Here is a 26,518-nt window from a genome sequence, read left to right as displayed (position 1 = left end):
TCCACCCCAAACGCTTGGACAACCTTGGCCATGGAGGCCATATAAAGATTGAAGAGTGTAGGGCTCAAAGCTGAGCCCTGTGGCACTCCCTGGTCCAGCGGCACCTCGGAGGAGCGGCAGGACCCCTGTTGAACTTGAAAGCAGCGCCCCGTCAGGAACGACTGCAGCCAGTTCAGGGCGGCCCCTGTGACCCCAGCCTCGTTTAGACACTGTAGCAAGATGGAGTGAGCTACAGTGTCAAACGCTGCGCTGAGGTCGAGCATTATTAAGGCCATGTTGTGCCCGGCATCCGCTCCAGCTCTGAGGGTCTCCGTCGCCCGCAAAAGAGCTGTCTCTGTCGAGAAGCCCGCCCGAAAGCCCGATTGGGAGGGGTGAAGAATATTAACTCTCTCAAGATGTTCAACTAATTGAGAATTCACCACCTTTTGTGCGACTTTGGCCAAATATGGAAGCAACGATATGGGCCTTAAGTTCTCCAACACTTCTAGGCTAACGTTGGGCTTTTTCCTAATAGGCAGCACAACCGCCCTCTTCCAGTCCCCCGGGAGCTGTTGAGTGGAGAAAGACGTCTGCAGTACATGCCTGATGTAAGGTTCAAGCACTGACAGACCGCCACTCACCACTCTGGGAGGAGCAGGATCAAGGGGAGAGCCTGATCTGACGCTGCAGCAGATCCTGGTTAAGCTCTCAGTATGAGGAACTGTGAACAGTTGTAATGTGGCGCACGTATCGATGGGTATCATCGCAGCCCTAAATTCTGTGCCACTTACCGGTTGTTTGGAAAAAGAGGCATAGATGTTCTTTACCTTCCCAGAAAAGAAGTCGGCTACCCTGTTGCATTCTGCAACAGAATCTACTATTGGGGCATTGGAGCTAGATACCAAGGATATCTCCTTAAAGATTTTAAATGGCTCTCTAGACGAGCTCTCTGCTTCCTCTATCCGGGACTGATAGTGTTTTGCTTTCGCCCTGCGTACTGCGCATTGATATCTTTTCTGCGCTGAACTGTAGCAACTCTTGCCCTGCGAGCACGGATTCCTCCGCCAGCTCCGTTCAAGTTTTTTGCATTCTGATTTAACTAGCTGTAACTCCTGGGTAAACCAAGGGGCAGTTCGCTGTCTGCCACCTTTCATCTTGTAACTGCTACGGGGAGCCAGCGAGTCCAAGGCAGTTAGAATGAGTTAATTGAATTCAGTATTTGCCCTGTCACTGTCCCTGCCCACGGGTGGACCCACCCTCTGTATGAGCAGGTTAAAAGCCTCTTGGGAGAACTGCTTCCATTTCCGTTGGGGAAAATTACTATTGTCATTACTAACTGTCTTCTGGGGTAGATAACAGAATTGAAGTGGCACTAGATAGTGGTCCGACCAGGGAAGTGGTTGAGGTGTCAGCACTTTTACCCCATCCCAGCTGGCAAACACAGGGTCCAGACAATGGCCTAGCTCATGAGTAGCAGCTTCACTTCGCAGATCAAGTTGCAGCTCTTGAAGAACTTGTCGCATGTCAACCGCATCTTTCAGAAGGGGGTCTTCTAAATGTATATTTAAATCACCCAGCACCATCAATTTGCTGTGTCTGATGGCAAGATGGGCGACCCCTTCCAGCAGGCTAAGTCTAAAATTCCCCATAGCTCCCGGGGGCCTGCAAATTAGAATGCCAGATATGGATTCACGAGGGCCGATCTTAATGTTAAACTCTCCCACCTCACAGTTATCCACCTTAATCGGGAGCAGGGAGCATTCAACGGGGTTTTTTACAATAATGGCAATGCCCCCCCCCCTCCTATCGATTCTAGTGAGGATATATCCCGGCGGGACAGTACTAAGGATGTCAGGATCTGAATGCTCACCCAGCCATGTCTCCTTTAGGAAAAGTATATCAAGCTCCTCATCTAATAGGAGGTCCCATATTTGGACACAATGCTTACTTAGCGACCTACAATTTAGCAGGCCGCCTTTGAGTGTCACACCGTCCGTGAAAGCAGGCACAACATTCCTGCCTTTAAATGAGCAGTAAGGGCAGGTTCGCAACTCAAGTGCCTCCATGGAGTGTCTACATAAGATGGAAGGGAAAGGGCGAAAGCCCAGCAGCATACTCCTGCTATAATAATGTGGCATAACCATGGATGAAGACTCTACCATCTTGCTCTCTATGGACATAGAAAGCTTGTACACAAGCATTCCCCAAGATGCAACCATTAATGTTCTAGCCAAGGCTTTTACGGAGGCGCAATGGGATTACAATGTCCCACAACAGTTCATTATAGAATGTGCCACACTAACACTGAAAATAAATTTCTTAAAGTATGACGGAGAACTTTTATTACAAACAACAGGAACTTCGATGGGCAGCAATTTTGCCCCAAGTGTGGCCGGTCTGAATGTGTATGATTTTGAGCAAAAGTACACCCTGACCACAGACAATCCTTTCGCACCCTATATATTATGCTGGAAAAGATATATAGACAATGTCTTTGTCATCTTACAAGGACCAGAAGGCGTCCTGATGGATTTTTTCAATTGGATCAATACCTGTGAAGCACCCACACCCATGACAAGAAGGAGGTAGTGTTCCTGGACGTAACCATCACAACAAAAGAGGAAGGAAGGCTTGCCACAAAATTATACTACAAGCAGACATCAAAAAACAACCTCCTAGCCTTCACCAGCTTCCACCCAAGAGCACTCCGGGAAAATCTCCCATATGGACAATACCTTAGGATCAGGAGAAACTGCAGCAGTACCAATGACTATCACTCCCAAGCTACGAAATTATCAGGGAAACTACGGAACCATGGCTACCCCGAACGCATCCTCAAAAAAAGTTACAAACCAGCACCGCGATACACTGTTGGAAGACAACCCCACGAACAAAGAGAAAATCCAGCTGACATGTGTGACGACGTACAGCACAGCCTCAAATGCAGTCACGAAAGCTATCAATAAACATTGGAAGATCTTTGAAACTGGGAACAGGAAATGGAAAAAAAAAACCTTCTCTTTTAAAAGGGTGAGGAGCCTTATGGATTGCTTGGTCCATACTCAACCTATAAAATCTGTGCCTATTAGTAATCCATCAGTCCTCAATGCTTGGGGCCTACCCAATACAGTTGGGCACTTCCGCTGTGGGAATTGCAGTATCTGCCATTTGAGCTCTGCTCCCAAAACACTTTACCTTGAACCCAACAGAACCTGGATCCAAAAAGCCAATACAAACTGCAATTCAAGTAACATGATATATCTCATCACATGCCCTTGTGGCTTACGTTACATGGGTATGACGACCAGAAAGATCAAGCAGCGCATCTGCGAACCCCGGAGTAATATCCGGTGTAAAAAGAATACAACTAAACTGACCGAACACTTCATGCAGGCTAATCATACCACCAACAACATACACTGGACAGTAATTGAACAACTAAGACCAGGCAAAAATACACAAAGCTCCCTCTTCGAGAAGGAGCAACGCTCAATATACCGTCTGGCTACCCACAAGCAGGGAATGAATGATAATATCCTGTGGGGTTCAGTATTATAATAATGATTACCCAGTGCGTAACGATACTGTCCCACATACAAATCTATAGCCGCTGCTATCAGTCACCCACCCATGTCTGCCATCTAATACAGCCCGCTATTAGTAAATAATATTGGGCTTTCTGTGAGACCGATCCTTTAAGTGATGTAGCTGTGACTTCATTGTGTTTTAGTACCAGGTCGCCCTGAATTCTCCACAAATTATGGTTTAAACGGGCATTAGAAACTTTCCCTATCCCCCAGTGTAAACTACTTACGTAGTTAATTTGTCCAGTGGTTCTATTATCTACATCCACAGCACTTTTCCTGCTGTTTCCCGTAGTCATAAGTACTTGACATTCTCTGACCCTTCGGTCTAATTCATATCCATATGGTACAGGTTCTGTAGTAGGGGATCTCTGTGTATAGTCATAATCTAGTGAATAGTCCTGCCCATGTGCGTGGACCCCAGCAATCAAAAATAATCTCTTAAGTTGTCGAAAATAATGCAGAAACTGCAAAGACACTTAAGAGAGAATTTAAAGACAAATAATGCAGCCTATATCCACAGGCTACACTGTCCAGTACTTCAACTAGAAATTCCACCAAACAACACCACATATAACCCAGCCTGCAGTTTCTACCATAGAGAAACTTGCCTCCACCAGAAAAAGACTCTGGAATGATAGAGAGGAAGGCATGGACAGACAAGCCCCATAGGCTGCCACTATGTGCCTTAAATAGGATACTGTGCCTTTAAAAGAACTTTCCAGAACTTTCTCCTAGTATCCCAGAATGCATAGCAGGTCCCTCTTACTTTCAGTTCTTTTTTCCGGCTCCTGCTAACAGGACCCTGGCATTGAGCTCTCCCTTGTTTCAAGGGTTTATTGGATTTTTGTCACTTTTGTGTTTAAAAATGTTTGAGTTTAGCTTTCTTGGTGCTTTTCTTCTCTCCTGTGTGTTGGTTCAGGCGTTTTAGGGCTCTAAAATGCCTGGTCTTTTTGACAAGTGCCCAGCATGTGGAAGGAAGAAGGCCAAGAGTGATCCACACGACGCCTGCATCGTCTGTCTCCCTGAAGAACATGTCCCTGAAGACTGTGACATCTGCCAGCAGTTTTCAGCAAGGACCCTGAGGGACAGGCTGAAGATTAGGCTTTCAGGCCTTGAAGAGAGACGTCTGCAGGCTGCAGGTGGGTCTGGGCAGGCTAGGAAGGTTCCCTCTGCCTCTGCTGAGGCCTCTGGGGGGCTCCCCAGAGGCAGGAAGACCAGCAAACGGTCCGTCTCCGTCGGCGTCGATTGCATCGACGATGACGTCGAGAGGGATGACGACGGTGTGTTCCCCATCTCCCCGGGGCTCCGGGTCGAGACGGCGTGACAACTCTACGTCGAAGGGCCTGGTGTGGCCGCCGTCGAAGCCACCGTCGACGTCATCGTCGACGTTGGAGTTGACCTATCGACGTCCGAGACGAAGCGACAAGCATCGGCGCTCGCCGTCGAGGCGACACCGCTGATCGCCGTCGAGACACCAGTCGACGTCGAGGGGCTCCTCGACGTCTAGGACCTCAAGAAGGAGGAATTGACGCTCGTCGTCGAGAATGGAACGTTCGACGTCACGGAGGCGGCGTACGGCATCACGAAGGAAGAGGTCGACGCCGCGGAGGCGGCGTTAGACATCGCGGGAGAAGGAATCGACGTCGCGGAGGCGGCGTTTGACGCCGGAGTCGCGGAGGCGACGTTCGATGCCGGAGAAGCGACGCTCAGCGTCGAGAAAGAAGAGATCGGCGTCTAGGAGTCGCTCCACCTCTCCTAAACGGCGCAAGAGGGATTTTGGGCCCAGAAGTCAGATTGGATCTAGTGGAGGACGCAAGAGGAAGCGATCACCTGCTGAAGGGGCTGGATCTCAGCCCCCTTCGCCTAAGGGGTCACCGGGCTCGGTGTACTCGGTGGTATACACCCCATCTCGGCCTAGGTAGCCACCTCCGCCTGTACCTAAGGAGGACCCTCCCACCAACCCTCCTCTTCCGCCAGGCAGATCACTGCCACAGCTTCCACCGCATGTGCCTGCCCCTCGGTCGGTGATACCTCCGGTCCCTCCGCCGAGGTCCAGGTCATTACCTCCTCTGCCTACACCTCCTAAGGGGACACCGAAACCTAGACCCCAGGAGGAACCGAGGAAGACTCCCCCACGGAAACCTGTGGAGCGGCCACGGGCTGGCAGATCTCGCTCTCGCTCTAGGAGGAAGGAGCGATCACGCCACAGATCGTCCACGCGGTCGAGACACCGCCATAGGAGGAACAGATCTCACTCTCACACAAGGTCCTTGGGGACCAGGGACTACTCTCCTACCTTGTCGGGGTCACCGGACACGAGGGTGTCTCCGATTGAAGACCTGGTGGCGTTCCATGATATCCTTTTAAGGGGCGCTGCAAAGTTGGGCATATCCTTGACGGTGCCTACACCTAAGACTTCAGTCATTTTCGAGACGTTGCATCAGAAACACCTGTCTCGTCCACTGCTACCTCTGGTGCCGGGCCTGGAGGAACCGGCCATGGCCCTTTTCCTCACCCCTGCGGTGACAAAGGCGGCTCCATCGAGATTGCTGAAAAAGTACCGGGCTCCCGATCTGGACCCGGCGTTTCTAAGGGCGGAACCTCCTCCCAATTCTGTGATTGTGACGGCGGCCCGCAAACAACATGCCACCACCCCGTCATCCACGGTTCCCCCGGATAAGGAGTCTAGATGGATGGATTCAGCAGGGAGGAAAGTATGTGGAACATCGGCGACCTCTATGAAGGCTGCGAGTGCCACGGCGTTGTTGGGACGCTACGACCGCGCCCTTTGGGACTCCCTCCAACAGTTTGCGGAACACTTACCTCGCGAGAAGCGGGAGAATTTCCAGGAAGTGCTGAATGAAGGGATGCTGGTGGCGAACCAGATTATCAGCGCTGCAGCAGACTCATCGCTGTTAGCGGCACATGGGTTTTGCCATGGTGTTAACCAGCGACGTCACGCCTGGCTCCGTCTTACGTCCCTGAAACCGGATGCACAGCAGAGGGTTGCCAACCTGCCATTCTCTGGCGAGACCCTCTTCGGGAAACATGCGGATGACGAGATGGCCCGCATGAAGGCGGAGGCCGACACGCTCACAGCTGTGGGCCTGGAGAAGCCTAAAGACACAAAGAAATCGTACCGCCCATTCCAACGGCAGTTTGGTGGGCAAGGCAGAGGACGTGGCCAAGCTTCGGGACAGTCGCAACAACAACAACAGTTCCGTAAGCCGTTCCAGAAACGCCAGAAGAGCAGAGGAGGCCAGCAGTCTGCTCCGGCGACCAAGGGCCAGGCTGGGTCTAGGCCCTAGGAACCTACTTCCCCCGATCTGTTACCCACTCCGGTAGGGGGAAGCATTCAATTTTTTCTGGCAGAGTGGAGAAAAATTACTCCAGACAAGTGGGTGCTGAATATTGTTTGCAATGGATACAGTCTTCGGTTCACAAGCCCGCCTCCAGCGATTCCTCCGGTCAGCTCGCAGTTTTAGCTGCGCGAGCTTCAGGCGGAAGCGGATATCCTGTTAAGGAAAAGGGCGATAGAAGACGTACCTCTGTCCCAGAGAGGAAGAGGTCTGTACTCCCGGTTCTTCCTGGTTCGCAAGAAGGACAAGAACGAGTTCAGGCCCATTCTGGACTTGCGACAGGCAAACAAATGGATTCGCAGGGAAAAGTTTCGCATGCTGTTGTTGCATCAGATTTATCCTCAGTTGCAACAGGGAGACTGGCTATGTGCTATAGACCTACAGGATGCTTACTTCCATGTGGCCATTGCACACAAACACAGGAAGTTCCTGCGGTTCCAAGTCGGCGCCAATCATTATCAATGCACAGTACTCCCATTTGGACTAAAGTCTGCGCCGAGAACATTCTCGAAGTGCATGGCGGTGGTAGCAGCACACCTGCGAAAGAACAAGGTGTTTGTCTACCTGGACGATTGGTTGATCAAGGCATCCTCCTTCTCGGAAGCGCGAGCACACTTCCAGAAGATGTGCTTTCTCTTGAACAAGCTGGGGTTGCACATCAACATGGCCAAGTCTGTCCCGACTCCGGTCCAATGCATACAGTACTTGGGAGCCTCCATCAATACGCTGTCAGCAAGCGTGTCTCCTTCGGAAGAGCGACGATTATCTCTCCTTCAGAAGGCTCAGGCTCTTATGACCACTCCATCCACAACAGTGAGTACGGTGTCTTCTCTACTGGGATCGATGGCCTCTTGTATCTTCCTGACGCCACACGCACGGCTGCACATGAGACCGCTGCAGGAGTGCTTAGAAGATCAGTGGGATCAGAGGAAAGGATCTTGGGAGGACAAGATACGACTGTCGCTGCATGCTCTTCAGTCTCTGAAGTGGTGGTGTTCAGCAGAGAATCTCCTCAGAGGGGTTCCCTTTCACAAGGACATTCCCACGCAGACTGTCGTGACGGATGCTTCTCTCCTGGGATGGGGAGCGCACTCCAGGAACCTACAGATTCAAGGAACGTGGTCACCGATGGAGGCCACGTATCACACCAATTTCCTGGAACTCAGAGCTGTTCACTTGGCACTGAAGGCCTTTCTTCCGTCCTTCCAGACCAACTCTCTGCTTGTACAGACGGACAATACCACCACGATGTATTACCTCAACAAGCAGGGGGGCTCGAGATCTCGCACTCTGTCGCAGGAGGCGCAAGCGATCTGGCACTGGCTCCTAGCCAGAGGACTGACGATAACGGCTACCCATCTGCCAGGTGTGCAGAATGTTCAGGCAGACGCGCTGAGCAGACTAGTTCAGGAAAACCACGAATGGGTCATAAACGACGACGTACTAGGAGAAGTCTTCGCAAGGTGGGGAACTCCAGACGTAGATTTGTTCGCCACCGCCGAAAACAGCAAATGCAGAGACTTCGCCTCCAGGTACTACCAGCGGGGGACGCTGGGGAATGCGTTATGGATCAACTGGTCGAACAGCTTTCTGTACGCTTTTCCTCCCATTCCCCTGATTCCGGCAGTGCTCATCAAGCTGGCCTGGTCCAGGGATCGGATGATACTCATTGCCCCGGAGTGGCCCAGGCAGTGGTGGTTCACGGACCTGCTTCACCGGTCTCTCCTTCCTCACATTTGGCTGCCGTGCAGGCCGGACCTTCTCACGAAGTTTGGGGGACGGATGTTACATCCCAACCTCTCGTCTTTGAGTTTGGCGGCATGGCTCCTGAGATAGTGCAATATGGCCATCTGCATCTGCCTGCGGATTGCATGGACATACTGAAGGAGACTAAGAGACCTTCCACTCGGACTTCCTATGCTTACAAGTGGAAGAGGTTTTGTATCTGGTGCCAGTCTAAGAAAAATGACCCGACGACGTGTAAGGAAGATGTCATCCTTCCTTACCTTCTACATTTGGCGCAGTCTGGACTTAATGTTCATTCCATTAAGATTCATCTCGCCGCATTGACTGCCTACAGGAAATGCCCTTCACAGACTTCCTTTTTCCAGATCCCTGTGATCAAAGATTTTCTGGAAGGATTGAAGAAAGTATTCCCTCCTGTCAGGCTTCCTTCGCCTTCATGGGAACTGAATGTGGTGCTGTCCAGGTTGATGAAGGAGCCTTTTGAACCTATTCATAAGGCTTCGTTGCAGCACCTGTCCTGGAAGGCGGCGTTCCTCGTGGCCATTACATCGGCCCTCAGGGTGAGTGAAATTCAGGCGTTGTGTTGTCAAGAACCTTATACTGTATTTCATGCTGCTAAGGTTGTTATGCGTACTCACCCTAAATTTCTTCCCAAGGTTATTTCTGATTTTCATGTCAACCAGACTATAACTTTGCCTACGTTTTTTCAGAATCCTTCATCTCCAGCGGAAAGGTCTCTCCATTCCCTGGATGTTAGGAGGGTGTTGAAATTTTATCTGGATAAAACCAAAGATATTCGTAGGTCTGACCAGTTGTTTATTAATTATGGATCGGTCAGGACGGGTCTTGCTACCTCTAAGCAGTCCATTTCTAGGTGGATTGTGTCCTGCATACAATTGTGTTACCTAAAAGCTAATAAGACCTGAGGAGGTAAGCCTAAGGCTCATTCCACCAGGGGCAAAGCTGCCACGACAGCCTTGCTCCGTAATGTGCCGATAGCTGAAATCTGCAAAGCAGCCACTTGGAAGTCGGTTTATACCTTTGCCAAACATTACTGTCTGGACACTGATGCCAGGGCAGATGCTCAGGTTGGGCAGGCTTCGCTGCGGAATTTGTTCGCACAATAGTGGCGTTAATTTCTTTCTCCACCGCCGCTTTGGTGTGGGGATGGGCTTGCCATTCTATTCACTAGATTATGACTATACACAGAGATCCCCTACTACAGAAAGAGTAGTTTGTGTCCTGTAACTCCAGTTCTGTAGTAGGGGTATCTCTGTTATAGTAATAAGCGCCCGCCCTCCTCCCCGGTGGAGATAATTCTTCATGTAAGGAATGCTACAGGTCTGGTGTGCTACGCCTTCAAAAAGAACTGAAAGTAAGAGGGACCTGCTATGCATTCTGGGAGAAAGTTCTGGAAAGTTCTCTTAAAGGCACAGTATCCTATTTAAGCCACATAAAGGCAGCCTATGGGGCTTGTCTGTCCATGCCTTCCTCTCTATCATTCCAGAGTCTTTTTCTGGTGGAGGCAAGTTTCTCTATGGTAGAAACTGCAGGCTGGGTTATGTGTGGTGTTGTTTGGTGGAATTTCTAGTTGAAGTACTGGACAGTGTAGCCTGTGGATATAGGCTGCATTATTTGTCTTTAAATTCTCTCTTAAGTGTCTTGCAGGGTCTGCATGATTTGACAACTTAAGAGATTATTTTTGATTGCCGGGGTCCACGCACATGGGCGGGACTATTCACTAGATTATGACTATAACAGAGATACCCCTACTACAGAACTGGAGTTACAGGACAGAAACTACTATCTAATCATGGTGCCACGTTACCTATTCTCTCTGTCCTCTATTTTTATGGAATGACTGATAAGGCTTTATTCATTCAGCCACGACACTTCCCCATTACACATGCGCATATCACCGCCGGGGGCCGGCACGCCTGTCATTAGGTTAGCGATACACTCCTCTGACGTGATTGACGCGTGTGCATGCGCGTTGACGACATTCCGTCAGCTGTGCCCCGCCCTAGAGACTGCGGCGGTACTTCTGTCTATATCTTCGAGATTGAGGATCATTTGCAGTCTTTGGGTCCTGTAATGGGGCACGACCTAGGCAACACGGGCGGCTGACTTTGAAGCAGTAAGTGACACAGGACAATCCGGTCAACACAAGGTATTTTCCCTAGAGCAAAATCGTAAATGACCCTCATTTTTCTGTTCCTCCCCGCCAGTGTGTGACTTTGTCACCACCCCCTGCCAGGACCCATGCTGTAATACCACTTCATTTTGAAACGTAAGCTTTCTATCCCCTTAACTTTATTCTCAGCTGTCTTAAACAGAGAATATTTTATCACACAGGCTTTTCCTACATTACGAGACAGTTCCGCCATGTTTTCTTAGGCAACTATCTAAGGTAATTCTAAATTGGCAATTAGTCACAGTGAGCACCGGCCACAGGATAGTGTACCCTGTGACGGTAAAGCATCATTGCGCCTAGAATCTGAATAAGTGAACTGGCACCCCACATTTTTTTATTTTTTGCAGGTAATGCCTAATTGCACCTAGAAACCCGCATAGGTAGTCTGACAATTTAATTAATTATTCACCCACAGGGCCTCCAACTGTATGTGACGTTTTAAGGGCATTTGCGGTTGTACAGATTCGCTCGTATTTTTGGACTACCCACCAGGCAAAATACGTGTATTTGTCATGTCTTGTGTATGTGTTTTTCAATGTCCCTTTCTCCTTACAGATCTACTTATGCATTCAGAAGCGTTGAAGGCGTGATTTTTCCGAACCGTGAGTAATCCGTTTTTTCACGTGGCCATAGGTTAGGGTGCACCTTAGCGAGTGCATACCACCATGGTCCCTGGTCCAGAGGAAAGCCTCGCAACTGGCACACAGAGGCTGAAACATGTCGACCTAATGTTTTAATTCTGGACGTGGCTGATCAATTTACTTAGTCACAACGCCCACCACACACTTTTTAATCTAGTCTTACTACCCTACCTTTAAAAAATGTTTTAGTAGTAATAAAGACTATTTTAACACCACTTACTGCACCATCACTTGCACTCAACACACACAAATCCTGCTCCCTGTAATCAGGCGTTGAAGCACACCGGAGAGGCATTCCGTCTCTCTGGTGGGGGTCCGATGATGAAGCATGTCACCAACTAGGTTGGTGAGTGAGTACCCTTTATAAAAACATAAGTGATCCCTGTTTATAGCCCTTGACATTCTGGCTTCACTCTTTTGTTGTTTATTGCATATTCCTTGGGAATAAGAGCGGAGACAAAGAAGTTCCCCCTCTCTCTCTTTGTTTAGATATATAGAGGCATATGTCGGCCATCGCCTTTTCGAGTTGGGAAAGGATTGGCCTCCTCTTTGTCAGGTTATTCAGCCCTTTAACATTGAGTGTAACGAACCATAGAGTTTGTGAGTCCATCATCGTATATGTGTGTACATGGGGAGATTCCTATACCTCATATAGCAAGCCCCCCCCTCCTGTGTCTTCTGCCCAAGAAAGTATATTTTGACTAAAATGTGTGTGTGTGTGTGTGTAAACACCAAAAAAAAATGCTGAAAATAAACCCATTGTGAACCAAAGTCTCTGGGTTGGGAACAGCAGTTGGTTTGCTACCCCCTTACCAGCAAAGAAGTCTATAACGTGGGGGTGATGTGGTACTTCATATTGTCCTCTGCTCCGACCCAGGCCTCGACGCCCACCTGTTCTGTTCGCTGTGTCGCCTCCGGCTGGTTCATTGTTACTCGTATCTTCTGCCAGTTTGGCTAGGAGCGCCTTCCTTTTGGTCGCCATCGTTGTGGAGTGTGGACCTGATCCTCTGCTTTTCCCGGGTACTGTTCTCCATCGCTCTCTATTGTCTTGCCTTCGAAAGCTGAGGGGGACATTCGGCCATGAGTTGTCTTGAAGCTCAATTTGTAGGTCTGTTGCTTCTGTGAAGGAACAAAGCTGTTGTAGTTGGCCCTGCCACTTGAAAATCAAACATAAGTGATGACCCCAAGAATAAGGCACTTTCTGGTCACAAAGAAAGCTAGTGATTGGCGGGAACTCCCATCACTTCAAGAGTGTTCAGACTGCAAGGTCTAGATATAAGTGTATAGTGTGCTCTTTGAATTGAATCAAGGTCTTGATGTAAGTGTATAGTGTGCTCTTTGAATTGAATATCTGGATGCTCATGGGCCTTTTTCACAATTGCTTCCTTGCGTTGAAAGTTATGTACACATATGAGTATGTCCAAAGTACGTGCTCTCCCAGAGCTCCAGCTCCATGGGTTCTCTCTAAGCGGATATGCGTTGCCATATCGCCTATTAGAATTTGTAAATAGATTAATAATATACTCCTAGATATCCGGTGTCCCGTTGCTGCTCCATTGATTAGTCTGGTCTCTCCCCCACACAGGAACACATATTTGAGAACTGTAGACCAATAATACATCCTCAAGCTTGGAACAGCCCACTCTCCTCTTTCCCTGTGAAGTGTCTTCAATTGTAGTGCACCCCGTGTCTTTATATATGCCTAGATAAATCTGCAAGTCATATTGTCCATTACTTTGGACCAGCGCTTCTCTATTTCCAGTGGTATCGCTCTAAACAAAATACAGGACTTTAGGGAAAAAAAAGAAATTCACAATGTTACCGCGACCTACTATAGACCAGTGTAAATTGTCCATCCTACCAAAGTCCTTCTTCCCCTTCCGACTAACTGGGGCAAGGTTCAGCTCAATTTTATCCAACTCTGCTGTTATATGTATCCCCAAATATATTGTTGAAATTGTTAACATTGAATCATCTAGTTTTACCAGCGTCTTTACTACTAATTGTGTTTTATACAGATTTAACGCATTACAAGATATTTTCCAAAATGCCAAAGCTGCTTTTTCAATTTCCCCCAGTGCAAAACTAGAGTCAGGGATTACTACAGCTAGATCATCAGCATATCCCAGTATTTTTAATTACACCCCTGGAAACACATAGGTTTGATACTAGTATAAGCCTCAATCTTCTGGATCAGGAGATTGCTATAACATGCAAATAAAAGCGGGCTACATAAACATCCTTGTCTTGTCTCCGTTTTGATCTATAACTGGTCTGACTGCCTCCGCATCAATTGGAGCCAGGATGTAGACGTGTAATACATTGCCTGATTAGCATCTATGAAACCCTTTCCCACACCGAACCTTTCCTCTTTTTAATTTTTTTTTTAAATATAGAGAATAAAAAGCAGGCATATACAATTATCATGGATAAGACAATATGGTTACATATCCTATATTAAATAGTGATAAGAACATCATAGATAATACATTTCATCCTTATTTACAATAAGTCGTATACTAATCGCTACCTAGGAAGAGCTGAATTGAACCACCCTTAAATATGGGAAGCTAAAACTGTTATGGGTGTCCAGCAAGCAGATCACTTACACAATAGGTGTTGTTCTTCCAGCCCATAATGGGAGACATTTTTCCCCAGCTTCCGGCCTGTCTGGCCCTACATTCATACCATACAGTGCCATCTCTTGATTATAGATACCCAACAACCGGGTAAGCCAGGTCTGAAACAAGGGGGGGCTCCGGATCCTTACATCTGGCAGCAATTAATATCCTAGCCACAGCTACCGATACAAATACATCTGTGTGGTACCCATGCCGCTGTTGCTATCATGTCCTAGAATCATCAATGTTGGACTAGGATTGATCCTACACCCCAGTAATCCTTCACAGAAGTGCTCCAGCCCATTCTTAAGTGGGAGTAACCTGCAGCAGTCATAAAACATATGTACCAGCGTGGCCGGGCTTTCCTCACATCTAGGGCACTTATCGTCCGTTCTCTTGCCTCACTCAAACAATTTGGCGGGGTGAAATACAGATTAAATAGCGTTTTATAAGGCTGCACCTTCAGACTAGTGGACAAGAAAATCTTTTGGGCGAGTATTGTCTTATCTAAATCAACATCAGGGTCACCTAACTTCCTAGCCCAATTTGCCTCGGTCTTCTCAATATTGTCTGGCAAACTGTCCAGCAGCACGGTATAGATATTTCTTATTTTACATTCAGACTAGGCGATTACCTCCACAGTGATATTTTATTTAGGGATATGGCCGCCCTGAAATTGCGGAGTTATTCCCTAATTTGCCGTATTTAAAATATTGATTATTAGGGATATCAAACCCATGCTGCAAATGGGTAACAGGACATATCTGGTCAAGGAGATAGAGATCCCCTATTACTGCCAGGCCAAGCTGCTCCCATGGTCTTCCCATTACATCATAAAATAGAGGCTGGAAAAGGGAGGAGTGACACAGCGATGTATATTTACAATATTTCAGGATCTTAATAGCTTTGCAAGCCTTACTCCATATTTTCCAAGCATTAAGTACTACCTTGAACCAGACTTTCTTATAATAGCTAGGCTCCAGCTTTCGCAGCAGACGTCCCTCAGCCTTTCTCCCTAGGGCTAGCTCATAAATTGTGGTAAGGGCACTATGGCTTTCCTGATCTGTCCTTACACCATTATCTGTAGTAAATAAAATTAGCATTTGTTGTAGAACCGCCAAGTCATAAAATGTAATATTAGGGACTGACAGCCCACCCCGTTCTTGTGGGAGAGACAGATACTTTAGTGATCGTCTCACCCTCCCATGTTGCCAAATACAATTTATAAAAATGGACTTCAGAGTTTTCAGTATTGCTTCATCTACAGCCACTGGTAGTGACCGAAAGAGATGGAGTATCTTAGGAAACATGGTAATTTTCAGGACATTGCCCCTACCAGTAGTTGTTAAATGAAGCCCATTTATACGTTTCAGGTCTGTAGATATATTTTTTTACCAGGGGATTAAAGTTGATCCGGTCTATGTCTACCATGGTACTAATGCGGACACCAAGATACACAGCTGTATCCACCCACCTTGGATCTCAATAAAAAATATTGTTGGTACAGATGACTTGTGTTTTCCCTTTAATCAGAGTATAGCCTGAGGTTAGGCCAAGCTCTCCGGCCACAGCTTCGATTTTCATGACTGCTCCTTCACAGTCAGTGGTGATAATGGCAATGTCATCGGCATATGCAAGCACCTTAGTTCTTATCCTCCACAGATAATCAGTTTTATCCCCTGGTTATTCAAGATCTACTCGATTAATGGATTTATATAAAGGGCAAACAAGATGGGCGAACAGGGGCACCCCTGCCTGGTCCACCTCAACACTTTTATGATTTCTGAGTCTTCACCCAGAAGCTGGAGCTGTGCATGTGGATTGGAATACATAGCTTTAATAGTGGTGATCATTTGGGGGCCAAAACCCTTTCATTCAAATACCCCCCACAGGAACCTTCAGGCCACCCGATCAAAAGCCTTCTCGGCATTGAGGAGGACCATAGCCATCTGTCCCCCTGTCTCGGCTGTGATATCAAATAAAGTTCTAGCCCCCCTTATATGGTTCGTTGTTTCTCTGTCTGGTATGAAACCATGCTTCCAGGGAGACACCAAATGGGCTATGACCCTCCCCAGGCTACCCGCCAAAATGTTAGCGTAGATCTTCTTGTTGGAATTTATCAATGATATCGGCCTATGTGAAGCCGGGTTTTCCAGTGGTTTGTCCTTCATAGGAAATATGATTACTGTACCTTCCCAAGACTCGGATGGAGACCAATTGTATTGTACCCCAGGAACAAGTCTAATAAAATAGGGGCCAATTGAGGTTGAAATGTCTTATAGAATTTAAGAGGTATTTTATCAGGACCAGCAGCTTTCTCTGTAGGAAGATAGTTTGAAATTAAATGAAAAGAGCATTTATAGAGCGCAATAGCTACCCTCAGGCGTCCTAGCGCTAGTACCTCTTCAAGTGTTTTATCCTCTTCTAACTCATTCCGGGCAGTTTGATCGATCTAAAATAACCCCAAGCTCTGCCTCTGACACTGCTTGGGAAATATCCAGGGGTACTCCGACATCTCCTTTATATAATGCCTGATCGACTTCTACCTGATTTCTGTTGTGCGTAGCTCAAGCCTTCTACCAACTGATTCTCCGTACTCCTATGTTTAGTTCCTATGAGTTTGAAATTCTTTGGCCGATCTTAGAGTTAGCCAAAGGCTTTTAAGGCAACAATTTTTAGCTAGATTTGTGCCACCCCTTGTCCCCATTCAATACGAATCACATGTTCTTGCTCAGCCTCATCCAATTTCTTCAGCAGCCTCTCGTTCCCAGACTGGCGCTGTACCTTCTCATGGGTCTTAAAGGCATCCCAAACTGTACCTCATGAGGCACTGTACCTATTGATGTAAACAAAATAACATGCGTCCAATTTCTAATATGCTTGACAAAGGTTATATTCGCCAAACGTTTCCTATCGAATGTCCACTTAAATCGACGCTTAGTGGCCGCTTGAATCTCTACCTCAAAGATCAGAGGGCTATGGTCCAAAATTACCTTCGGAAGCTAATTTCAGTTTTGCTTCTCAAGCCTGCTGTTGTTATTAAAAAATAGTCAAGTCGAACATATTTCTTATGCGGGCAGGAGTAATAGGTATAGCCTGGATCATTTGGATGTTTGATGTTCCATATGTCCACTAGACCATGACTATCCATAAGGGAAGACAGAGCCCTATTTACACAAGGGTTTTCCCCCTATATTGCTGGGGTCATTTGTTTTCAGCTGCTTGGTGTATGTTGAGAACTCCACCGATGACCAGCGGGTACGGCCAGGATGCTAACTCGATCTCAAGATCCTTGAATATCATTGGATCATCCTGGTTCGACCCATACATTACACAGACTCTAAGTCCTACCTCGAGCTCAGCCAGTGCCCACCTCCCCAATGAGTCAGAGTGCTTATGCCGAATCGCCACAATTTGTGATTTGGCTAATATTACTACTCCCCGAATATTGGAACTCTGTGAGGAACAGGACAACAGATTATACCTCCTTATTGCCATCAACTCCCTTTTATCCCATGGGATATGTGTCTCCTACATACATACAATATATGGGGCAATCAACCTCCTACTGCCACCTTTGACCGTTTCGGCCTGTCATTCATCCCTCCAAAATTTACCGAGCATATAGTAATTTTACCCATCTAGTCCATTCTGAAATAACCTGTTTGTTCTTAATCGCAACTTTGCCAAATTCTGGTTACCTTGTATTTACCTTAATTTCATCTCTGGGTAATTTTTTTGATTTGTGCCCCCTACACTGGCCCTGTGCTTCCCCTTCTCCCTCTAACCCCAGGTACACCTCCCAGAAACCCTCGACATTGCATACCTTCGATAGTTTTCTGACCACTCTTTGCACTTTCTTTAATGCAGACTGAGCCTTGGGGCTATCTTGGTGCGTGTCTTAGCGATGCATTAAGATTGCCTGATAGATAGCGTTCAGTGTAGGCGAGTCGGACCTGCCAGTGCCTTGTGGAGTCCCAGAAGAGGAGCCAGTTAAGTGGTCTGTGGGTGTATAATCCAGGGCTAATTCCTTGCCCTCAGACTCGCTGACCTGCCTTATTGCCCATCTAACGGGCTGTCATGGCTCGCCCTCTATGACACTCTTCTTGTTCACGGTCGTTCTCGCTGAAAATCGGAAGAGGAGTCGGACCTATCCACCGACCACTCAGCCCCTTCAGACAACGAAAAAAAGCAGTCTCTAGGCTCCTTTTCCGGGTCGCTTTTGCTAGGCTCTGTCCCCCCCGCTGCTGCCATACCTGTGTGGAGCTTGATGCCCCAACATTCGTCGCATAAATCGACTGATCCAGGGAGCTAAAATTTTTACAGCTTGACGGTGACCTCAGGGGTGCATGGTTCGTAGCAGCCCTGGAATGCAGTTCAGCTACATCTTTGACCCCCACTTGATAATCCAGGCCCTCTCCAGTTGCAAGGAGCCCACTTCGCGTATTTAGTGCATTGCAGTCATCATTTCATTTGTTGCCTCCTTGACCACTACAGTAACTGGTACATCTGAAAGAAACACACAGTGATAGATTCCTTACCTTAGAATTACCCCAGGCGCCAGACTGGATCCGGAAAGTTTTCGTCAGCGGTACCCCAGCGCTTTGGAAGGTGGCGTTGGGCGCCTTTGTGTCTGTCGTAGGTGTCGTGATCGCCGTGATGACGTTGCGGCAGCTACTTAGATGCGGCCCTCGCGCACTGACATCAGTTCTTTCTTTTTCGTGCTAGCAAGCGCAGATCTGGAAAGAGCGTACCCCGTTACTCTTTGACCAAGTTTTTTCGAGGCCTTTTACTTCATTTCTTCTGAGTCGATCGACTCCTGGTTTTGTAGGGATGTCTGGTTTTAAGAACTGCAGGGACCAGGGCCGTTTCTACCATTAGGCAAGACTCGGTGGCGACCTAGGGCGGCAAAAGGGGGAAAACATTTTTTAATTTGAAGGCAGCAGCACCTGATTGTGAGTGCAAGCGCACCTGCTTGTACATGCTGCACAACGCTGAGCACACCCTAGCATAGTGTTGTGTGTAGTGGGAGGGCGGTACCAGTGTGTCGGTCCCCGGGCCATCAATCTTGCAGCACAGGAAAGCGCTACCAATGATGGCGCTGCATCATTTAGCCAGTGACGGTGACTCGCACCTCGCACTACTCGCTCTCTGTGTATAGGGAGACCGAATGTGTATGTTGGCTCAGGTATGGTGATCTTGCAGTTTCTTTCTCTTGCTGATTTTTGCTAACTGGGAGAAGTTGAGCGTGGCCCTCTGGGAAAGGGCTGGCAGGCCGCACGCCAGAAACAGTGTTTTCACAAATGCCACCATTCCCTCACCTTCCCATGCTCCATTGCATGCAGGTACTACAAACGTGTGCTGCAGAACCCAATCCCCACCATGTGGAACCTGTTCAGACCACTACTGGGTGAATCCCCTCTCAGGAAAGTGGCCGAGGGGCTGCAGAAGTGATTCAGTGAGATCTATTCATGCAAGTGCATCAAGCCTGCCCTTTGAAGGAAAGCACGCTGCTGTAGACGGGCAGTGTAGACTGCTGTGGTTGAGTGTCTGAGTTGGAAGCATGCCTGCCTGCAGTAAGCTCTGAAGATGGCACTTTGGGAAAGCGGTAACTCTGCTCTAGCCACACAAAGATCAGTCCTTCAAAAAACAGCAAAACAGGCACTCAGGCGCTTGCGTCTGATCTTCCGACTACACCACCGCTGTGAGACGACGCACTGCCCTTCCATGGGCACCTGGCATCGGACCCGGTTGGTCCTCGGAGACGCAGGGTGATGGTCCAAGGACAGTGTGCAGAGACTGTTTCCTGTAGTGCTGCGGTGAAGCAGGTCTCCCATTTGTACGTCTTCTCCCTGCAAAAAAAAAAAATCTATCGTTCTGCAAAGGCAATTAACTTGTTGGCCTTTTGCATGTGTGCCGCCAAGATGAGTGTTTGTCTGCATGTGTGTGTTTACTTAAGATGGCGGTTCTGGGCGTGCACACAGTGGCATGGTTTGAGAGGGTTTCTTGCATCGAGCATAGACTGGCATTTGACTAGGTGTGTCTGCATTTTAGCAATTCTCACCTAGGGCGGCAAAACATCTAGAAACAGCCCTGGCAGGGATTATCGCCACTTGAGGTCGGTGACTGACCTGCACCGTGTGTGTCTCTATTGCCTGGGGCGCGACCACAACTCCAAGTCGTGCCCGGCTGCCAAGCCATGGCGCCGAAGACCTTGCGGGACCAGTCCCGAAAGTTGCTGGAAGTCCGACAGTCGGTTCCGCACCGCTCAGGGTCCTGATTCTGTCGGAAGTCGAGGGACCGGTTGCGGAGCTGTCACCATTGTTCGTCTGGATCTAAGTCTTCGCACTCAGTTAGGTAAATCGTAGCATTCCAAAAAGAAGTCGCAGAAGCGTCGTCACTCTTCGACTTCTCCTCGCCCGTTGCGGCTGAGCTTGTGGGTGGTACCATCCCCTTGGCACCGGCGGAGCCTCCACTGCCGCTGGCCTACCCACCTTTTCCGGGTCCGCCGATGCGATGCCTGCTCAGGTGCAAGAGTTTCTTGCTGCCATGGCCAACTCTTTGGGCCGTCTGGACCCACCGGTGCACCTTTGGGCCCTGCGGGCCCGACTTGGGGTCCTACCCTTCCGTCGCCGGTGGCTTTGACCCCAGTGCCAGAGGACCACCCTGGATCTGGGCTCGGATCCCGGGTGACACCAGTTGACCTCATAACACCTCCATCGGTATCGACCCCACCTCTGACGTCGTCCGGTGCTACCTCCAACATCGCCACCGGTTTTAGCCCCGACCCAGACGCGGTGTCGGATCGGCGTGGCTCGACACATATTCTGACACCAATGGGGCCTTTCTACCCCTACGTTCGACCTCCTTATTTTTAGCCTGTTTCACAGACTTCGGAGGAAGGGGTGGACTGGGAGGGGTCTGAGGACCCTCTCGCACAACAGTGTGACTATGAACCGGACTGATGCAAAAAGAACAATTGATGGACAGAATGCAGAACAATGTCATACATCCGGACTGGGCAGAGGATTTTGGGGATGCCAGCGATCTCGACACCTCACCTGACCTCGGCATGCTGTCTCCTCCTTCCGTGGCTACGGATGAGGGAGCAAGTTATGCAGTGGTATTGCGTAGGGCAGCCGAGGCCATCAACCTCAAACTCCTTAAAGTGGCCGTCCGGACTAACCTCCTGACAGAAGTGTTTCAGCTGGCGGCAAACTCTTCCGAGCCCTTGATACCTTTTAATGAAGCGCTTTCAGACGTTCTTTTGGGCACTTGGTCCAGGCCCAACACAGGGGCTTCTATGGACAGGAACGTGGCACCACACCATCTTCCTCTCCCAATACCCCACTCCTGAGAGCTTGGTTGTCCAAGCCTCTGCTTCCCAGCGCGCGATTCCTTCCGCCACCTCCGGATAGGGAATCCAAGAGGCTGGAACAGCTGGGCAAGAAGCTGTTTTCATCTGCCAGTTAAGGGCTGCGGTCGGTAAACACTGCATGCCTCTTGAGCCATTATTCCCACTCTGTGTGGGACACGGTTGCGCAGGTGCTGCCCAACTGTCCGGAAGAGGCCCGGACAGTACTCTCCCAAGCTGTAGCAGCTGGGAGAGATACAGCTAAGTTCACCATTCGTTGTGGGCTTGACACTGCCAACTCGCTGGGCAGGGCGATTACCACGGCGGTGGCGCTTCGGCTCCACGCCTGGCTGAGGACAACTGGCTTCTCTGGTATGTCCAGAACACTCTGATAGACATGCCCTTTGATGGCATTCGACTTTTTGGCCATAAGTCAGATAGTGCATTGGAGCGCTTTAAGGACTCATGGGCGATGGCCAAGTCCTTGGGTCTCTCGGACACTCTGCCTCCTCCGCCTTCTGCTTTTTGCTCCTTCCGCGGCCACGGAAGGGGTGCTCCAACACTTTCATTTCAGAGCCACAGACACGCGCAACAACAAACTCAGCACGGCCGAGGACGTGGGAACCGCCGGGGTGGTTCTGGGGGCCATTCGGCGGGTCAGTCCACCTCCATCCCCGCAGCATCCACTTACAAGCCTTCCTAGTCCATCCTTTCAGGTCCATCAGATGCCAGTGGGTGGCAGGATTCGCCATCATCTCCCCCACTGGTGCAACATCACCTCAGACAGGTGGGTGCTGCAAATAATCCAAAGGGGCTACTCCCTCCACTTCGAAAATACCCCAGCCAAGCCACCTCAATATCACCGCATGTCGGGGGCCATCTTGCACTTCTTCAGCAGGAAGTCGTGGCCCTCTTGGCCAAGGCGGCCTTCGAGTGCATTCCTGGGCTAGAAGTAGGTTGTGATTGTTATTCCCACTACTTTCTGGTCCCCAAGAAGGACAAGGGCCTGCATCCTATCTTGGACCTCAGGGATGTCAACCGCTTCCTCCGGAAGGAGAAGTTCAAGATGTTGACGCTAGCTCAGGTCTTGTCTGCCCCGATCCTGGAGACTGGATGGTAGCGTTGGACTTGCAGGACGCATATTTTCACATTCCCATCCTGCCGGCCCACCTGCGTTACCTGCGGTTCATGGTAGGCCACGAGCACTTTCAGTTTACCGTGCTCCCCTTTGGCCTTACCAGCGCCCCTCGAGTGTTCACGAAAGTGATGGCGGTGGTTGCAGCTTATCTGCGCAGATCAGGGGTTCCAGTTTTCCCCTATTTCGAAGACTGGTTGTTGAAGGCGGGCTCGCCCCAGGCAGTCTCTCACCTACAGACTACGGTTGGCCGACCTGCATTTGCTGGGGTTCTCCATCAATTTGCCGAAGTCGCACCTGATTCCCTCTCAGAAGCTCCTCTTCATCGGAGCGGTTCTGGACTCGGTGCGGTTTCTGTTTTATCCTCCCGGGCACCGAGTCTGGGATATTCAGGCTATGATTCTGATCTTTCAGCCTCTATCCCAGGTTTCAGTCAGGATGACCCTCCGGCTCCTGGGCCTGATGGCCCCTGCATCCTGCTATCAATCAATCAATCAATCATAGCATTTATATAGCGCACTACTCACCCGGAGGGCCTCAAGGCGCTTGGGGAGGGGGTGGTCCGCTACTGCTCAAACAGCCAGGTCAAGTGGATCATGCCAGATGGCATATGCGGGCTCTGCAGTGGGACCTGAAGTTCCAGTGGGCACAGCATCAGGGCTACCTGTCCGATCACGTCCAGATCTCGGAGGGCGACACGACAATTGCAGTGGTGGCTCACGAATCGCGATTCGGTCAATGGCAGATCTCACTTCCCCATCCGGAGCACAGTTGTGATGGACGCGTGCCTCTTTGTATGGGGCGGCCACATGGGAGAGGCGGAGATCAGAGGCCCCTGGTCTCCGGCGGAGTCTGGGCTCCAGATCAACCTTCTGGAGCTTCGGGCGATCCAGCTTGCACTGAAGGCATTCCTTTCCTCTGTCCGGGGAAGAGTCGTGCAGGTGTTCACGGACAACACCACCGCCATGTGGTACTGCAACAAGTGGGGTGGGGTCGTGGACCCTATGTCAGGAGGCTCTGTACCTCTGGACTTGGCTGGAACACCAGGGTGTTTCCCTGGTGGTTCAATACCTGGCAGGTTCTCTGAACGCCAGGGCGGATGAACTCGGCCACCGGTGCATGATGGATCACTAATGTGGCGCAAGGTCTCTTTCTTCAGTGGGGAGAGCCTTGGTTAGATCTATTCACCACTGAAGAGAATGCACAATGTCATCAGTTCTGCGCGTTGGAAATTCCAAGGCGGCACTCGCTAGGTGACGCTTTTCCTCATGAGTGGAGTTGTGGTCTACTACACGCCTTTCTACCTATACCACTTCTACCCAGAGTGCTGAAGAAGATCAAGCGCGACCGGGCCAAAGTCATTTTTGTGGCTCCGGACTGGGCTCAAAGAGTATAGCCGAGCTACTCAGCATGGCCATCGATCCCTTGATCCGACTGCCTCTTCCGGAGGATCTTCTGTCGCAGCACAAGGGGACGGTCCTCCACCAGAACCTGTCCAGCCTCCACCTCCTTGCATGGAGATTGAGCGGAGGTAGTTAATGTCTTCTGACCTGCCTCCCGAAGGTTGTAATTGTAATCTTGGCGGCCAGGCTGCCCTCCATTAAGACTGTGTACGCTGCAGGTGGAATAACTTTGTGGCATGATGCACAGCAAAGGCTGTGGATCCCCTTTCTGCCCCTCTTTCAGAGGTTCTTCTATTCTTGCTTTCTTTGGCTTAGCAGGGCTCTGCTTTGGGCACTATCAAGGGCTATCTCTCTGCCATTTCAGCCTTTTTACGGCTTCTAGATCAGCCTTCCCTGTTCAAGTCCTCTGTTGTAAGTAGATTCTTGAAAGGCATTACTCATCTATTTCCTCCTATTCCTTTCATAAAGCCTCAGTGGGACTTGAACCTAGTTCTGACATATCTGATGTGTGCTCCCTTTGAGCCACTTCACAACTGTCTTCTTTGTCTTCTCACTTTAAAGACTGCTTTCCTGGTTGCCCTCACCTCTGCCAGAAGAGTGAGTGAGCTCCAGGTTCTTTCTTCTAAACCTCCCTTTCTCTCTGTCCATCCGTACACAGTTGTTCTAAGGACTTGTCCATCTTTTCTGCCAAAGGTTCTCACTGCCTTTCACATCAGGCAGACCATAACTTTGCCCACTTTCTTTCTGCCTCCGCATCCCTCGAAAGAGGAAGAGAGGCTCCACCGTCTGGACACAAAATGTGCGCTCTCATTCTACTTGAACCGCACTCAACACTTCCGGATGGATGACCAGCTCTTTGTTTGCTACGTGGGCACCAAGAAAGGTCGGCCCATGCACAAGCAGACCATCTCTCAGTTGGTCGTTATGTGCATCAAGGCTTGTTACTCTGTGGCTAAAAAGGAGCCTCCAGTGAGGCTATGCACCCATTCTACCAGGGCGACGGCAGTCACTACTGCTTGGGGACGGGGAGTTCCCTTGCATGACATTGGTCAGACAGCTACATGGGCCTCGTTGCAAACATTTACCAAGCATTACTTCCTGGACAGCCAAGTCCAGAGAGACGGCTTCTTTGGCCGTTCTGTTCTCCAGGACTTTCTGGTGTGATCTTGGTTAGCAGATCCACCACCGGGGTTGGTATTGCTGGGGTATCTATTATAAGGTAAGGAATCTATCACTCGTGTTTCTTTCAGATGCACAAGTTACTTACCTTCGTTAACGATATATCTGTAAGAAACATAAGTAGTGATACATTCCTTACCTCCCCACCCACCCTCCTCGTTCTGCGAACTGATTTCTAGGTTTAAGGACATCCTTTTCAGGGCCCTAGCTTCAGGCACCAGTGGTCAGTATCTTGCATGGCTCTGCGTTCCTGGTGCGGAAAGTCTTGTATAGAACTGATGTCGGCGCACGAGGCCGGCATCTAAGTAGCTGCCGTGACGTCATCCCGGTGATGTACAAGGATGAGATGGACCATTTATTTTTGTAAGTAATGGCCAACCCTTCTTGCCGCCTTATCGGTTGGCGCAAATAATGCCAAAACCTTCTGGAACAGCCAAGGAGATGGCGGGGTTGGTGTCTTCGTTGAGCCATGTCTCGGTCAGAAACAGCAAGTCCCAGTCGTTGTCCGATAGGGATTGCTGGATGTCGAGAGAGAGTTTAACCAACGACCGGCAGTTAATCAGGGCCTTTAATGGAAATAGACATTTTAGGTGCTCGGGAGAGCATCCGAGAGGGAGATTTAATGGGGGCAGCCAAAGTGTAAAGTGAAAAGCTACAATGCAACCATAATGTGTTCCCTCTGTGCAGGTCAAAGGGATTAAGTTGATGCTGGACACAGCCCGTTGGACGTAAGGAGAGTAATGTACTGCGATTGTAGGCAATCCTTACCGGGCTGGTATATCCGGCAGCGTGGCATGCCCCGGCAGCGATCGGGTCGCGGATGGGCGCAGACGGGCTTGCCTTAGGCACTCCTTCGACGCGCTGTCGGCGCGTCCGCTGCGTGGCCGTGTGGGAGGGGACATTTTATGCAATGGGGGGCGTGGGAGGGAAAAACAACTAGAACTCCACCCCCAGCCTCGCTCCAATATGGCGGCTCAGATTACGTTATGTTGCTTCCCACCTCAGCGCCTTAATCGTCTGGGGGGAAGAGTGTCATCCAGTAACACAGAGGGTCAGAGTGATGGGCAAATATGCGGGCAAGTAAAATCAGGAAATACAAAGTAAAACAAATGATTTTTAAAAATGCGAGCGCCTATGTCCAAGTTATGATGCTTCCCACCTCAACGCCTTAATCGGCTGAGGGAAAGAGTGTCACCCAGTGGGTCAAGGTAATGTGCAAATATGCGGGCAAGTAAAATCAGGAATTACAAAGTAAAGCAAATAATTTTAAAGATGCGAGCGCCTATGTCCCCGGCTTCCGCCTCAGAGACCTGTAGCAAT

The sequence above is a fragment of the Lissotriton vulgaris genome, chromosome 8, assembly GCF_964263255.1.
Source record: "Lissotriton vulgaris chromosome 8, aLisVul1.2, whole genome shotgun sequence".
Lineage (NCBI taxonomy): Eukaryota > Metazoa > Chordata > Amphibia > Caudata > Salamandridae > Lissotriton > Lissotriton vulgaris.
The sequence above is the reverse complement of the archived record's forward strand: the minus strand, read 5'-3'. Positions refer to the sequence as shown.